Consider the following 14,208-nt stretch of genomic DNA (forward strand, 5'->3'; position numbering starts at 1 on the left):
GCGTCTTGCCCGCAACTCCTCCTTTCTTTGAGATCGCAGGCGCAAGCGGTTCCCCAAGCAGGCTCGTACTTGCGCCCGTCTTTCGGACGTGCCTCGTACGGAAAGACGGCAGAAACGAGACGCAGAGAGGGGGAGAAACAAAGAGAAAGACGAAATGCCGCGTTATTAGCAGAAAATACGCGACACGAGCAAGGAGGTATACGCGCCGCGTCACGAGGGCGGGTTAGTCACGCGAGAAAGAAAAGGAGCCTTATTTTATCTCCCTCTCGCTTATCTCTGCTTCGTGAAAGACGTGACAGAGACGGCGCTGAGTCACGAGCGGCGTGGTCAAGTCGTGAGGTGACTCGTTGGTTTCGAAACGACCACGCGGTCGGTCCGCGGTGGCCCCGCAGCAACAGCACGTGAGTTCCTTATTTTGGCGCGTTGGTATAATTACGCCTTCGAGTGCAGAGAGTCTTAGCGGGAATATCTCGCGCGCGAGCAATATATGCACGTTGCTCTGAAGCCTTGCAACAGTTGACAGCGTTGCGAGAACACAGAGCCCAGCGAGCTCAAGAAGCAAATGTTTGAGAGACGTGACTCAGACCTGCTATGACACTTTCGAACAAACGCCTACCGCGGGGCAAGGGTTGCACTCGAACGCGGCAGCCCGGCATTCCCAAGCTTGGTCTTTGGAGTGGGCAAACCTCGGCGTATGACAATCGGAAAAGCGTCACTCGGTATTTGGAAGGTCGCAGGATTTTTATCCTCAGGACTAGCGGCTGGTGGGGAGACACTGGTGTGAGAAGTTAAAGAGCCGCCACGTCCACTGGTTGCTGCAGCGTGCATGTACACCTCCACACTGAGGGCAAGCTCGTCGAAGGGCTGTCGATAGGTGCTCGAACTTCCGGAAGACAAGCGTATACGTCATTAGACAGCGTGGTAGGTCCACATAGTTATACGTCGATAGACTTATATGTATGTAGTCCACTAAATACGATTTGCACCATGAGAACCATGAGAAAGAAGGAGTCTTTACGAAAATGGTGCTTACGCCACACAAGGTGTGACGAATACAGATTATATTGTTTTTAGACACAACAGCGTAGCCAGTGCCAACATTCGTGAAGAGCGTACTCAAAAGGGCAATATAGCGGCTTGTTTTTCACTGTCGTAAGCGCTTCGCTTTCGAAACCTACAGCCGTTATAAGTATGTATGTGTGTATGTGCGTTGGCCAGGGAGGCGGTGGTGGGCGGTGGCCTTTATTTTGACGAAACGCTTATAATGGTCATCTAAAAGAAAGAAAGTCTAAAGAGAGTGGTGGCATAGAAGAAAAAATGTTTCGAAATGCCACTCTGTCTGGATTCCTAGCACGTGGGCTTCGTTTCTTCCTTTAGACCGTTACAATACTTATTTCACACAGCATTCGTGGTGTAAGGCGCTCTAGTTTTCTTCTCGCAGGCACATGCGTACTTTATTTGCTCTTCTTCTAGAGAATTTCGAGACTTCTTTGAAAGTGCAATTGATTAACGTTCTACAAGCTCTCTTTCGGCTGCGTGTGCGCTTCAGCGGAACTCTCTGCTGACTCGCTTTTGTGCCCCAAGCCGGTCCTTCTCCTTCTACATTACGCTGCAGTGAAACTGAGAACTGCTTTCCTGGCAAGTATTTGTAATGAGGTGCTCTTTGCACATTGTAAGCGCGTTATCATCGCTACTGCTGAAATCTCACGTATAAGAAACGTGTTTTCGGGACGAGTCAAAGAAAAACGACTGAAATGGACTCATGGTTTTGCTGGCCTGCACAAACTGATATTGACGCAGGTGCAATTTGAGAGATACAGGCGGCACCTGAGCCTCGACTCCCACACCTGATGGCCCCTATTAGTTGCACAACGTGGGCTGCTAGAGCATCTACGCAGCATCTACAGCGGCCAAAATTAATCCAGAGTCCCCAACTACAGCGTGCCCCATAATCATTTCGTGATTCTCACACGTAATGGCACAGAATATATTAGTATTTATCTTTGTCCTGTTCTGTTATCACTTTATAAATTATTTAGTTTTTTTACAGCGAAACTGCTAGCCTATAGTTTGTCGGGATTTCTCCCGGTGGTGTCCCCACGAAAATAAACAAAAAAGAACCTCCAACGATCGAGGGGAGAAGTGCATACATTAATTGGTATCACGCACACAACGCATAGCACATCATTTTTTTCCAATAAAGAACAAAAACTAAACAGGCATCCAAACCGCATAATTGATGACAAGGCGCTCCCGCTAACAATGCGAAGCACATAGCGCTCCCCGCGTGCATTTCTCGGTAAAGATTACTGTCGCGCAAGCTGCCTTGTCGACGGCTGCTTGCGCCGTGGGGAGGGACGTCACTAGCCTTTCATATATGCATGGAGTAGCTTAGCAACTGATTTCATTGTTGTTGCAGCACAGCTATGGGTAGGCAACGCCTAGTTCTAACTCCCGCGGCGTAGGAAGGGCACGAGGAGGGGCAAAGAAAAAAGAAACGGTACCAGCGGCGGTGTGCCGCCGCAGGTCGTATTGTTTATTTATTTATTTATTTATTTATTTATTTATTTATTTATTTATTTATTTGAAAATACTGCCAGCTGCTTTTTAGCAGCCAAAGCAGGAGTGGTACATAGAAAATACAAAGGGATACTGTACAAGCAAAAAAGTCAAAATAAAATTCGAACACAGCAAGCTCACACCCACACAGTGCTTCACAGATCATACTTGTACGCTACTGCGCAGAACAATATCTCTGAAACTAATGACATGAGTTGAATAAAAATTCGGTACGAAAGGAATTGCGTGCTTCGCTCACAACTGAGAAATAGCCGATAAGAAGGAGTCAACAGTACGTTTGTTCGTTACCTCTTGTGGAAGCCTGTTCCATTCTCTTATCGTTCTAGGAAAAAATGAAAATTGATAAGCGATAGTTCTAGCCTGGGGTACAATAAGGGTAAGTTCGTGCTTTCCGCGGGTACTTCTACACGTGTTAAACTGTAAGTATTCCTCAAAATTCATTTTAGTTTGGCCGTTCACTATCGTGTAAAGCATCTTCAGACGGTGTAGCTTACGGCGTTCTTCCAGTGTTGGAAGGCCAGACCTTGAACGGAGATCAGATAGTGATACTTGTCTTCCGTAGGCATTAAAAATAAACCTGAGTGCTTTTTTTTTGTACTTTTTCCAGCCTATCTGTATCAGTTTTAGTGTGTGGGTCCCAAACGACATCACCATATTCAAGTAGAGGACGCACCAGTGATGTATAACCAACTAGTTTCGTCTTGCTTGTACAGTGCTTCAAACGTTGCCGCAGTAACCATAGTCTTTTTGAGGCTGTCGAAACTATCTTTTTAATGTGCGCACTCCATCTTAAATCGCGAGATATTTCAATGCCCAGATATTTAAACGTATCAACAAGAGTAATGCCAACGTCGTTAATTTTGTATGCATGCGATAGTGGACTCTTCTTTTTTGTTACGGTCATTTGGGAGCACTTAGGGATATTTAGGCTCATTTTCCAGGTCTGGCACCAATTAGCAATTGAGGTTAGAGAATTACTTAGGAGTAATTGATCATCTTTAGTTTGAATGGCATGATAAACAACACAGTCATCGGCAAAAAATCGGCATTGTACAGCAGTGTCAAGTGAGAGATCATTCAGATAAACAAGAAAAAGTAATGGTCCAAGGACGGACCCTTGAGGTACGCCTGAAAGGACTGGAAGCATTGATGATTTAGATTCACCTATTTGAACATATTGTTGGCGATGCGTTAGGTAAGAGTCGAGCCACCTCAGAATACGCTCATTTCTAAAGAGATGCTTTAGTTTTAATATCATTTTGGAATGCGACACGCGGTCAAAGGCTTTTTCAAAGTCTAGAAAGATTATGTCGACCTGGCCACTGTTATCAAGAACTGCAAACAAATCATTAGTAATATGGAGTAACTGTGTCACTGTTGAAAGGCCACGCCTGAATCCGTGTTGACTGTTCATGAAGAAATTGTTGCCTTCTAGGAAGCTGCTTAAATGTTTGAAAAGGAAATGTTCTAGTACTTTGCTAGCTGTGCACAACAACGACACCGGGCGATAGTCAGTTACTGTGAGCTTATCGCCAGTCTTGTGTATTGGTACAATTTTGCCTATTTTCCAGTCGGAAGGAACTTCTCCTTTCTCCAAACTTTTGCTAAAAATAACATAAAGATACTTGGCACACCACTCCGCGTATCTAAACAAAAATGCATTGGGGATTTCGTCGGGTCCCGAAGATTTCCTAATGTCTAAGCTAAGCAATGCTGAAAAAATACCTTCTTCTGTGATTATTAGCTCTGGAAGTTCATACATAGTTGCGTGGCTGAAATCTATATTGTTATCGGCACTGCGCAGAAAAACGGACGAAAAATAGTCGTTGTATGCCGTTGCTATACAAGTTGGGTCAATGACGTCCTTATCGTGTATTTTCAATTTGTTAACTGGTTCCTTCTTTTGCGTCAAGTGAAGCCAAAACTTTCTCGGATCGCTGGAAAGGAAGTTGTGCATTTTGACGTTAAAAAAGTGAATCTGGACGATTTTATTTTCGAACGCAAGTCCGATCGCAGCTCAGCCAAGGTGCCGCTATCTCTCTGGTTTTTAGACGATAATCGTTTTACGCGCCGCTTTATATGAATGATTTCGCGCGTTATCCAGGGGCTTCGACGTTTGCTATTATGTTTTTTCGGGATATATTTGTTCATGCAATGACGCACCGAACATTTGAAGTGCTGCCACAAACTATTAACAGTTGTAAAATTTCTGTGGCACTGTAAAAAGAAATCATAGTCTAGTTCTAAGAAATCTAATATGCTGACATCGTCTGCATTTTTAAAATCATAGTAGGTCCTTGGCTTGTTGCGCTCAGCTTTACGCCACAGTTGGCTTTTAAAAAGGACAGAGAAATGGTCCGATATACCGGGCACTATATCAACAGTATAACCTAGTTGACTGACATTTTCGGATATGAAGACGAGGTCGAGAATCGAACTTGATACGGCAGTCTGGCGCGTTGGGGTATGCACTACCTGGTGTAGATCGAACGCATATGCGATGTCTAGCAACAGATCCGCGTGATGGCATGTTGAAGTAGCACACATCAAGTCCCAGTCTATATTAGGCATGTTGAAGTCGCCACTCATTATAACGCAACTGTAGCGCTTTTTGTTGTCGTATAGAAAGTCGTGTAGTGCCTCCAGCATAGAAATATCAGCATTGGGTGGCCTATAGACAGCTCCGATAAGTGCGTTTTGGCCGGAAAGTTTGGTAGCTATCCACACCATTTCAATCTGCTTATGGTGTGGGACCAGCGTATACTGAGTGCCTTTCTTTATCAGAAGTGCCACACCTCCCCCTCTTGAACAGCGATCGTAACGGATGATTTCATGCGTGACAGGTATAACATCTGCATCATCTATGCTATCGTGAAGCCAAGTCTCTGTTACCACGGTGATGTCAGGATCGTAAGCAATGAGTAAACCTTCTAGATCGTCGCTTTTATTTACAATGCTTCTAGCGTTGACATTCATTAAGGATAAAGCTCTTCGTTTGTGAGGAACTGTCGGCTGAGGAGGGGGGTTGTTTGGATTGCATTGTTGGGTGCAATCATCCCAAGAGCGTGGTCATTGCCTAGTAGACTGAACAAGTTCGTTCCGCGCCTCATTCCAAAAGTAAAGGGTCCCATTGATTCTAACCTTGTCGAAAACAAGGTTAGGTTAGGAAACAATTAGGTGGAATTAGGTGGAATTAGGTGGAAACAATTAGGTGAATTAGGTGGAGGTTAGGAAACAATTAGGTGGAATTCCAGCACGGGTAAAGTCTGCACGTCCACACTCTCCTGTGGCTGAATAACGGGCCGAGGGAGGAATTGAGCAGTAAAGAACTGCATACCTCCCTCAACAGTTGTAGTGGTGGTTTTCAAAATCTTCGGTGGTAGTAATTCCACTTTCCCAAGGGCCGGTACAGCGAGTAAATTTTTTTTCTTTCTCTTGAACACGGAAGTCAACTGATGGGCTTGTCTCTTTAACCTATATATATATATTTTTTTCACTTCATCTTCTGGCTGCCTCTGTTAACGAGAATCTGGCCAGCAACAGTGCACGTTAGCCCAGTTGTCGTAAATGCCTGGGTGGCAAATGACTTTGCAGAAACACGGATTCACGATTAGGGCACCGCACTTCCGCGCACCTTCACACGAGTCCCGGAAAGGGAAATCAACAGTCAGGGCGCGAGTGTTGGGTTCGTGTGTCAGCACTTAGAGAGCCCCCTTCGATGCCTTTCAGCGCGGCTGAACAGGAAGTGAGTGTGTAAGCCACCGCGTTTGCATTTGCTTTTAGCCCGTAAGAAGCATCTTTGCAATCCTTACAGCCAACGGTCATTCGGCCTCACGCAAGTGTGCACTGCAATTAAATTTCACACCCATCAGGGCTAACCTTGTTGCCCTATAACAATCGTCATTAAGCTTATGAAGTATTCTTATTTTTTGTTATTCAAGTACCCTAAAGGCTCATGCGGGCATTACATGGGGTTGTTACTATAAATTAGTGATAGATACAGTATACCCATTTAAACAGCTAAATGCATGCTACAATAAAATGAACACAAGCGAAAAAACGGGAAAGAAAGAACAGTAAGAGCAATACAACGACACGTCCTAAACGTTGAAGATAGCTATAGATTTAAAATGGGTGTTACACAAAATCAACTTAACTTGGTCACTTCATATGAAGAAAAATGCTTGCTAAAAAGGTACACATACCAGTGGATACTGCATGAAACAATGAAAAGCACAAGCAGATAAGATTTTATGCAGTACAGGTGACTCTGTGCTAACCTAGAACGAAACCATTTGCGCAAGGAACATCAAAATACGGCGAGGAAAAAAAAGTATAGTAAGAGTAAAATAAGAGAAAAGCGCGCAATAACGCAGTGATGCCTATAACAAATGAGTGAGAGAATGATATGTTAGTACGTTAAAATAGTGTTTTAGTTTTGCTAGGAAATCATCATGACTTAGAGCTGATACGATTTCATTTGGTAACATATTCCAGTGATATATCGAGAGAAAGAGAAATTTAACGCTGTGGTCGCTGCATTACTATTGGGAACGCTATGTAACGCTGATGCGCGTATACCACTGTAGATCTCGAACAAACCCGAGTGTGGTGTTGAAGGAAAGAAAATACAGGCACGATAGATAACGAATATTGGTGATGGATAAGATAAGCCCCAGAAGGTTCAAATTTTTCTTATTGAGCGATAAGCCGCGATATTGAAGCTAACGCTTGCAAAAGGGCTGCTCTCCATGAGGAAAGGAAAAAAAAAGGGGGTCAGTGAAAGACTAAACGCCAGACTTGTTATTGTCTGTAGTGTAGGCAATCCTGCTAATGTATTTAATCTCATTCAGGTGGTCAGAGTCTCTTTTTTGAGACTGCAGACTGGGGTAGCGCTTACACATTTTGTTACCGGAGCCTCCGGTCTTTTGCACCTCAAGACGTTGTGAGTTACCCGAAGTTCTCTGCCTGCGCGGCGCAGTGAAGGCTAACAATCTGCCGCGAATGTGCCCAGGGAGGTAGGACACATGATAGAGAACGTTTACACCTGCCGGGACTCGAAAATACGAGCTCTGAGGCTGCGGGCGGTTAATCATCGATAGCCACTTTCTCTCTGTTTTTGCAGTTTCTGCGTGAAACTGGCTGGCACGCATTCATTAAATGAATGTATAACATGGAGGGCATCAACCTTGGCATGAAAAGAAATGCTTTTCAGAGCTCGGAGCATTGTTTGAAAGTATTGTTTTTCTTTACGCCATCTCATCGTGAACATCGTTATCGTGAATTGGAAACTGTGGCAGTTTCAGTGCTAAAGAACAGCAGCGTCACAAATGGAGACGTTCAGCGGGCACCTCTACACGAATAGCCAGCGACCCTTTTGTTCGACGAAAGAGGTCCATCAAGTGTCGAAGACTACCTGTCATTGGCGCCCCTCTTTGCCAATAGAAGGGCCTGAAGTTGACCCTACAAAGGTTGCCCGAGGCAACTTCATCTGATGCGGTCCCCCCTATTTGTGAGGTAGGACCAGATTTTCGCTTGAAGCGAATGCTTTACTTGTTCCAGCATTGAAAGTAAGTTCTCTCATGAGGGATTTCTTCAACTTGAGAACAACATAACACGTAAAACTTTATTTATTTATTTATTTATTTATTTATTTATTTACTTATTTATTTATTTAACATCCGAAACCAACAATCAGGCTATGACAGAGGCTAAAGAGGGTGAGCTTGGAATAATCTTTAACATAGGGTAGTTCTCTGGCGTGCACCAATGCACGAGCATTCTTGCACTCGGTCCCCAGCGGAAAGCAGCCGTCGCGGCCGGGAAACGAAGCTGCGACTTCCGTGTTCAGCGTCAGGACACCGTAGCAGTCATTGTCGTTCTCACTTGCGCGCTGGCAGAAATCGCTGTAATGTAGAACAAATGCAAGTTTTCCTATTGGGGCAGGAATGTACCTGAGCTGTACAGCTACCCAGGAGTGCACCATACTGGCGGCTGCGTTGGCGATAATGATGACCCTGACATTGTGGGAGTCGGCGCGTGGCGACTGCTGCGTAATCAGCCACGTGGCTGCGTTGGTAAGCGGCCCGCGACCTCGAGACTCCTTCTTTGCGTGCGATTCTCGCATTCGCCGGAACCGAACGGCCCGGCCCGCGCGGCATCGGCAATTACGGCTCGCGCTGCTGCCGCGATTGGGGGATTGGACATGCCGAGAGTGCGTAATCTTCGACATCGTGGCGGAACACACACACACACACACACACACACACACACACACACACACACACACACACACACACACACACACACACACACACACACACACACAGGCATATACATATATATATATATATATATATATATATATTTATATATTGATATATATATACTGGACCGTTGTTTATAACTCGAGTTGTCTTATCGGACTTCCGAAGTAATTGCTTTGTGCTCAAACCTGGACCAGCCAACTTACGATAGAGAGGCGCTTGACATTGCATGAGCACGTTAAGTGACACCCATTACGTGCTGCAATACGTGGTGGGTAAAGCAGATTGGACTATTCGTCACCAACGCAGGTATTACGTTAACGCACGAGGCGCATGTCGCAACACATGCTAACCCATGTTTTTCGAATGTGCGCGTGCGCTGCGACGATATTGGAACTGAATGTCTTCCTCTGCAAAAATGACTCAGCTTACGGTTCAGCTCAATCGCAAGGTGCTAAAATTAATTAAAAAATGGGGTTTTACGTGCCAAAAGCACTTTCTGATTGTGAGGCACGCCGTAGTGGAGAACTCCGAAATTTTTGAGCACCTGGAGTTCTTTAACGTGCGCCTAAATCTAAGTACACGGGTGTTTTCGCATTTCGACTCCATCGAAATTCGGCCGCCGCTGCCCGGATTCGGTCCCGCGACCTCCTGCTCAGCAGCCAAACACCATAGCCACTGAGCAACCATGGCCGGTCATTCGCAAGGTGTACCACGTGCCTGATGCTAAGGAATGACGAGCCCGTGAAGTACAAGAAAGCTTACATTCCGGCATCATGGTTGCACCGGCCCTTGCAGCCACATCAGCGCATACCGACATCTCTCGGGTTATGCTGAAATTGCGCTCGTCTAGGGCTTGTAATTGCTGGAGCTCGGATGGACTGGTTGCAGACCGAATTTTCGCAGTTGATACGAGGGCTCCTTCTAGGCACTGGTAAATGAGTTACCCAGAAATACGCAAGCTGAAAGAAGTTTCATGAAAGGAACAAATTGTCGTCTTCCCCATAGTAGCAAGAAGCCCCAAAGAAAACTCACAGTGCCTTCTCGGAAAGAAAGCTTCGCAGTTGAATGAAAAATTCGTCCTGGTATTGGAAAATGAAAACCTCGGCGAACGCCTTTCCGGGGCGGTCTCTCTGTCACCAGAGCTAACTAGGGAAGGCTGCTATAGCACACCGCTGCAGGACAAAGGAGAAGTTATCGACCATTGGGAGCGCAGGGCCAATGGATACAACAAACTTTAAGTTCTTCGAATTTACTATATTGTGGCTTCATGCTATTGAGTGACAGACAAAAGCTATAGTAATCAAGACAAAAAATGAAAAGTTAGGGCAGGTACCAGAAGCTTTGACCATAGCTGTTGCCAGAACCTTCACTTAGGATGACTTTCTTTTTTTCCTAAGTTATTTTTTTTTCCTGGAAGAGATGCAATAGTTTCTCAAATTTTCCTTTCGCACAGTCTCCGCTGACAAAGAGCAACCTGCAAAAGACATCATTGTTACGGCGTTGCGTGCTAGCCTACCTTTCAACACGCTGGTCTTTGAGGCGGTTTTCAATTACGAGTGCGCGATTTTTGCGTATGTGTCGCGCCAATCTTGAACAATGACTCTGTGCCTTTGTGACCGTTCAGACACACCGGTAGGTAAGCTGGCGCACTTACTTTCCGCAATTTCGACGCCATGGGTGGTCAGACATTTTATCAAAAGCTGGTGACCGTTATTTATTGCCTTCCGGAGTTTAATCATTCCTAGTGCGTACTACAGCGACACAATCGAGAATGGTTCCTTTGATATCTGAAAAAAAAGATTGAAAAATGTAAAGCAGAGATTTCCATGCAGTAGGATATTCGCACTAAAATGTAATTTATTTAGTACAATAGATACAAGTTTTTTTTAATTATTAACTAAATATTGACCGACGTGCAATCATTACGCAGTGTAAACGTTGCAAGAAGACGTTTTGTGCAAGCGGAGCCACGCTGTTTTTCAACTGCTTGTTATACGTTGCTCTTGTTTTATTCTTCGTTGAATGTTTCCTTCAATGCATTTAATAATTAATCTTAAAGATAATCGCCCCGGCAGATACGTCAGAGCAGCCAAATGCTCTTGTGTGTTTCATAAAGCGTGCGGTCAGTAAAGTGTGCCGGCTGACACACCGCCGAAATAATTTTACGTCGTTATGTTACGATGCCAAAAGTTCCATTAATGTAAATGGTGGTCCTCATTTAGGTGAGTGATACTGACCGCATTGCAACTACAGGAGCGCTTACAGGAACTGAACCTGAATGATTTAACCCGCGGAAATCTTACCATGCAAATTGGTAGGAGTGCCAACGAAATTTGAAAAGTACATGTCCATCATCGCGGCATAAGATTTCGGCAGTAATATATAGCCACCTGGCTCGCTTTCAAAAACGGCGACTCATGTTAAACCTGGTTTGAGGGCTTTTTTTTTATTGATAGGATATAAGGAGATATTGGCGCACAAGTTAAGGCGCCCGCTACTCTTGAATGGGTCTAACCTTCAATATGCATGGTTCCAGATTACATATCAACGAACCTTCTCATACAAGCACCAGAACTTGTCAAACAACGTTTTCGCAGTAACACTACGACATAAAAAAAATACATGTTAAATACAATATGCAAGTTAAATGACTCCACAGCCCTGTAGGAGAAGGCTCAAAAATAGAAATGGTACTGCCACCCAATAACACAGTCTATAGTCAGCGGGTGGTGCATACGTCGTGCAAATGCAAATAATACTATCACCTAACAATGCAGCCTCTACTCAGTGGGTGATGCATACATCATGTAAATGCATTATCACATATAGTCAGAACAGAACAGTGAACATAACATAATCCACGAACACATACAGAGCGACATTGAAATAAAAGGAACATTAAAGGTGTTTATAACGGCCAACAATGCCGCTGTCTTCGAGAAAAGGTTTTAATGCTTTTAAAGTGATCTTTGCAAGGCCGTTGCTGGCCAAGGGCCCAAGAGTTTCTTTAAACTGAAAGGTCTGTGGTCTAAGGTCGTTACGGTTGATTTAATTCGGCGTCCTGGTCTGTCATCATGTGGGTAATCTAGAAGGAGGTAATGTATATCTCCATCTACAAATACACAGTCGTACTCGGAGGTTTCCACAAGTCTAATTCTATGTAAGAAATGCTTTGTGTAGACAGTGCCTAGCCTTAATCGATGAATAAGGGTTTCCATAGTCCTGTCTAATGACAATGAAAATTTGAATTCAATAAACGGATCAATATGGTATAAGTCGGAGATCTTAGAATTCTGGTCAAACCAAGTGTTTCTACACATATTGAAAGACGTTGTCCTTATAATGCAGCGTAATTGGAGCGGAACCGCATCGTCTTTGAGGTGTGCTTGTCGTGCTGCTTCATCGGCTGCTGTGTTGCCAGGAAAGTTACAATGCCCTGGTATCCACTGAAATGCTATATCATGTTTCGCTGCGCTTGCCTTTTTGAGGCTTTTAAGTGTCTCGTATATTATACTATTACTGAATGTTTTCCCTTTTGTGCTGCAGAGTGATGTTAGAGCCGCCTGTGAATCACTGAAAATTACCCATTTTTGCGCATCTCTTACTGACAATATAAATTTTATCGCACATAGGATTGCGAACAGTTCAGCCGTTGTGGACGAAGTCGGACGAGATAACATAAATGATTCTTGTTTGTTGAGGTGCGGTATAATGAATGATGAAGTTGAAGAGGTCGCTGTACTGGAGCCGTCTTTATAGGCGTGTAAGTATTCTGAATATTGCATATATATCTGGTGAAATGCTAGTTGTTGAGCAGCTTGAATGTACATGTCTCTTTTTCCGAATACTCCCGTCTACTGACAATTCGATTTTTGGAAGTGTAAGCAGCCAGGGGTGATATTCCACGTTTGAGTTCCAAAATTCATTTCTTAAATATATATGGAGACTTTCTTGAATTTATTTATGAACCTAACTTCTATCTCGTATCTTTATGTCTAGAGCTAACGGGGGGGGGGGGGGGGGGCTGTTATGCTGTGTTTGAAGACGAAAATAATATCGGCATGTTTCTGTAGTTCTGATAGTAGGAAACGGTGATTCGCGAGCCTCTGCCATTACAAGACAGCTAGAAGTCGCTAGTGGAACTCCTAGCCATATGCGTATTCCTCTAGCTAACAGTCTTTGAACTCGAACTTCGTACGTGTTAGAAAGTCCGTGTAAGATGGGCGCTGAACGCGCAATTTTTGTCGTATTAATGCATTGTGAACAGTCAGCATGGACGATACAGATCCGCCCAATGATGTGCCTACATGTCTCCGAAGTACAGTCATTATCGCACTGACTTCATTTCCGAGTTTATTTTTTTTTTATGTGGGGTGCCCAGAATAGCTGCCTACCAAGCATTATACCAAGAAATCGATGCTGTGTGACAATCACTAGAGGTTGTCCTTCCAGATTAGGAGTGAAAATTATTTATTGCCTCTGAGTGAAGGGCAGTACAGCTGTCCTTGCATGTGATGGAACCATTCACCTGTTTCTGAAAAATTGGTTAATGATGTATACGCCGTCTTGCAATGTCATCTGAAGTAATTGAGCATTAGTAGCAATTGTACATTAGACCCAGATGTCCAAATGCACACACCATGTGCATACAGTGAGAATTTTAACTGGGATGGCAGTATTCGTGTTTAATCAGCCATGATGCAGTTAAAAAGAAAAGGGGTGAGTATGCTTCGCTGTGGTACTCCCTGTTTGACAAGAAGTTTAGCACTCTTTCCTTCACCCGTCTGAACAAATGTTTGGCGACCTAATAAAACTTCAGAAATCCGTCGCATGGGCCTGCCAGATATTCCAAGTTCTAACATACTTACAGAACACGAATGTCACCAACAGAGCCAAATGCCTTTTTGATGTCTAGGAATACTGTTATCGTCAAGTTTCCACATGCACGTCCGTATTCCACACAGGATACTGTGTCTATTGTATGCATTGTGCATCTCTGTTTTCTAAAACCTACTAAGTAGTTGGACAACACATTCGTTTCGTTAGACCACGATTGAAATCGCGCGTCATTCATTTTCTCCAATACTTTGCATAAACAACTTGCCAAACTAACGAGGCGAGAGGAGTCAAGGCACAGGGCGTCTTACCCGGTTTTAAAATCGGGATGATTCGAGTTACTTTTCAAGAGTCAAGTATAATTTTTTCTATGCACAGATTATTACAGATGTCTAAGCGAGCATTTCTACCTATCGGCCCGAGCTGGAACGTACCCAGGATTATATTTCGGGAGGGGGGGGAGCTACCTAAGGTCACCTTTCTATGCAAATGAGAGGGGGACGGTACCTTTACCAGTACAAAT

General features: G+C 44.2%; 1 protein-coding gene across 6 annotated transcripts in view; it reads left to right on the forward strand.

Moving 5' to 3' along the window:
* The window catches only part of LOC135910189 (uncharacterized), a 328,772-nt gene that overhangs the window by 137,936 nt on the left and 176,628 nt on the right, over positions 1-14,208 (forward strand). Inside the window, exon 1 of one of the 6 annotated variants that reach the window (XM_070531650.1) lies at positions 350-401. The exons of the other annotated variants lie outside the window; for them this stretch is intronic. The gene's annotated coding sequence lies outside the window, so the exon portion shown is untranslated. Of the gene's footprint in view, positions 1-349; positions 402-14,208 lie in introns of those variants that run through there. 6 annotated transcript variants of the gene reach the window in all.

Source organism: Dermacentor albipictus, chromosome 1, assembly GCF_038994185.2.
Source record: "Dermacentor albipictus isolate Rhodes 1998 colony chromosome 1, USDA_Dalb.pri_finalv2, whole genome shotgun sequence".
NCBI classification, from domain to species: Eukaryota; Metazoa; Arthropoda; class Arachnida; order Ixodida; family Ixodidae; genus Dermacentor; species Dermacentor albipictus.